This window comes from Microtus ochrogaster, linkage group LG9, assembly GCF_000317375.1.
Source record: "Microtus ochrogaster isolate Prairie Vole_2 linkage group LG9, MicOch1.0, whole genome shotgun sequence".
Lineage (NCBI taxonomy): Eukaryota > Metazoa > Chordata > Mammalia > Rodentia > Cricetidae > Microtus > Microtus ochrogaster.
This window is the reverse complement of record NC_022034.1, coordinates 14797562-14801442: the sequence shown is the minus strand read 5'-3', so window position 1 is coordinate 14801442 and position 3881 is coordinate 14797562.

Below are 3881 nucleotides of genomic sequence, written 5' to 3'. Positions count from 1 at the left end.
AAAAAAAAAAAAAAAAAAAAATAGTCTTTAAGGTAAAAATGAATTGTTGCGGCTACTATTTATGCAGCCATAAATCCGTGATAGTGCATATATTTTCAGAGAACCAATCAGAGCGCAACACACTCAAAGGACTCTGGCAAGTGTGAATAATAGTCACTTCGGTCAACCACTACCAAGCATGCAAACAACTTGCAAGAAATTTCATCAAATGCTTTTCGCTTCCTTATTGTATTTATAAGGAAAGATACAGGTATAGGATTCCTCAAAGTTCCCAGTGAGGTGTCATTGACAGAAATTCAAACTTGAATTAATCTAACCCCAAAACAGTTGAGGAGGCAGACTCCAGCAAGCTATGCCCTGATTTAGACATAAAGCCAGCTCAAGATGCAAGGCACTTTGCGGCTGTGAGTCAGTTTTCTTCTCCAGGCAATTAGCAATTACCAGCATTTATTCAGTGACTGGGAGTCAGGCAAACAGACAGAAGCTGACAGTCTGTCATTATCACACAAAAGAACTACAGCTTTTATCCTCTCCGAGGAAGGAAGACTTTAAGAACTCCTCAACTTTCCGGCTCACACACTTTCCAGACCTATGATTTATTTCATCATCAACCTTAAAAATAATATAAAGTTCAGCCATTTCTATTTGAGGAGCTGCTTGCAGGTGCACCTCCCAAGATTCCCATGGAGCTCAGAGTGTTGGCAGAGACTCGGGAACATAGAGGCACTGAGTCAACAGCCCACAGAGGGCGCCAGGCTACACCACTCCCATGAACTCACTCCTATGAATGGTACCTGCTATAACAATATACCTGTTGACAATTCTTCATTGAGGTACTCTTCCCAAATACTTCTAGTTTGTGTTAATAAAAACTGGCCATCACAGCGCCCTTTCTGCAAGCTTCCTTCCTTCGCTATGCAGACTGCATTTCCATATGATCAAATCCAATGTGATAATTCCTTGTCAGGTGCTAGTTATGAGCCCGCACTCTGTTACTCGTCTAGCCTGGAACTCCCACCATGCACCAGGTCTTTCTTTCAGTTTTCCTAGGTTCTTTGACAGTCTGATATTGGCTTGAATTCCTTGAAGATTCTCAACCCAGAGTAGATGAACTGGAGCCAAATTAAAAGCATCTCATCATACATCAGAATTAAAGTCATGCATGAAAAAACACACATATGCACACAATTGCATGGGTACAAAACATGGCCAGTCAAACATGCTTGACATCATTTCAATCCATTTCCATGCAAAGTCAACCTGTTTATGTTTCTCTTGATGAATTTTTCTTTTTCTTAATCCAGTCTTCTGTGCCGCTATACTTTTAACCTGTCCCCCCAAAGTTCATGTATTAGAAATCTCATCCTTCATATTATGTACCATGTCAGTGATACTCTAAGGTGGGACCACACGGGGGGGGGGTCACGTAGAATGAGATGAGGTCATGAGGAGGAGCCCCTCCTGTACTTTCCTGAGGTGACCCCTCTCTTTCCATTGTATCATTCGTTTCTCCTTCCTACATCTCCATCAACATCTCAAAGCCCAACTTAGATCTCCTCTCTTCTGTGAAGCCTTCCTTAACTACCCCTCCAACACACAGTTTTCTTCATCAGTATGTATTTCAGATGTCGGTGATTTAGTTTGATAAATGAATTTGCCTTTTCCACAACATGAGAAATGATCAGGAAAGAGTAATAAAAGTCTAGATAGCCGCATAAGAGCATGAATCATGCTCCCACATAAGTTATGCCGAAGAAGAATGGGAAGAGTGTGGGGTACTATGGTTTGACTGTCTTCCCTCCGATACTCAAGTTGAGGTCTAAGCTATATTGTAACAGTGCTGGGAAATGGGGCTCCTAAAAGATGTCAGAACAGTGAGGACTCCTGCCTTGTGGGTAGGATCAACGCCCCTGTGATGGAGTAAGTCCAGGCCTTGTTTTATCTCTAGAACTTCTCCAGATCTAGCATCCTGATCCTGGACTTCTAATGCTCCAGAATAGTGAGGCAATAAATTTCCATTTATTATAAATTGCCCACTCTGTGCTTTTCTGTTGTAGCAGCACTGTGGACTAATATAATAAGAATTTCTCTTTAAACAGATTGGTGATTGACAGTTGAGTCTAAGAGAATCTAGCCTAATGAGCTATTTGTGTATGTGTATGTGTGTATGCACTGTGCACATGTGTGTGTGTGTATGTGGTTTCCCACTCCTACAAGAATATCAATAGATCCTCAGTGTCTTGGAAAGGTATTAAGTTCATTAAGAATAAACATGTCCTGTTACAGGGATAGTGGGGGCCCTTAGTTTGTCCTGGCACCTGGATAGCTTACACCCGAAATAATTACACAGACACTGTATTCATTTAAACACTGCCTGGCCCATTAGCTCTAACTTCTTATTGGCTGATTCTTGCATATTGATTTAACCCATTTTATTAAATCTGTGTGTCACCACATGACTGTGCCTTACTGGCAAGATTCAAACCAGGGTCCAACTCAGGCAGGAGATCCACGGCTTCTGCCACTTCTGTGCTTCTTTCCAGCATTCAGTTCTGTCTACTTTTCCTACCTAAGTTCTGTCCTATCAACTAGGCCAAGGCAGTTTCTTTATTCAACCAATGAAAGCAACACATAAACAGAAGGACCGCCTACACCAACGCCCTATCAGATGTTTGTATCAGCTAGTTCCACCATAATGCTGCACGACAAATATGAAGGCTCTCAGTTGCCTAGAGTTCTATTTGTGCATTCGCAGAGGTGCAGGTAGACTGGGATTCCGTGCTCTGGTTGGTTTTGCTTCTTACTGCAGGTCTACCCATCACCTCTGCTACATGGCAAATCTACTTGCACCTGCTAACTAACTAGCCAGAGGAAGAAAGAACATGAGTCATGGTTTCTCTGCCATACATCGACGTAAGCCAACACCCATACCAAGGTGCTGAACATATTCCTCTTACAGTGAAGCAACTGCGTTGTGGTAGAGAAAAGAATTAGGGTCTCAGCTTCACTCTACCATATAGCCACAGGGCACATAGTCTGGGTGTAAAATCAATATAATGGGATCATAATTAGAAGTTGGGCATTCATGGTTTTACTCTGCTCTGCCACAGGGTGGCTTTCAGGGAAACATTTCTGACACAATCTCTAAACAGTCTCTAGATTAAATAGATCTTATATCAGCTTTAAAATCTCCCAAATCGTCTTTAATCCTTATCTTATTTATCTGATAAGGCAACCTAGGTCATTTATAAACCAGTCAAAATAGCACTCATAGCAATCACCTGCCTCCCCCTTCTCTCTGAAAGTAGATGCCAACTTAATTTCCCCAACAACACAATGGTTCTTTTGATGAAGAATCTTATACACGGCAAAGTTAAATGACTTTTTTAGATCACCTAGCATTAAAATGGAACAGTAGAATCTGACTCAGGAAGCTGACTCACAGCCTGTGGTCTAAATAATCACACACACACACACACACACACCCCTTCTCCCCAGGGCATGTTTTCCCAAACCAAATTCTGCTAAAACTTCTTCCTCTGTTTTCATAATCGACAACTCCATATGCCCTGTTGTATAGAATACCCACAAAGCTCTTGACTTCTCCTCCTCCATGTATGTAATACTCTCCAGATCCTAAGGTTTCTGTCTTAGTTAGGGCTTCTCTTGCTATGATGAAACTCAAAGGTCAGCGAGCAAGTTGTGGAGGTAAGTGTTTTTTGGCTTACACTTCAGCATTGCTGTTCATTGCTGAAGGAAGTCAGGACAGGAACTCAAACAGGGCAGGATCCTGGAGGCAGGATCTGATGCAATGGCCATGGAGGAGTGCTGCTTATTGGTTTGTTTTTCATGGCTTCCTTAGCCTACCTTCTTATAGAACC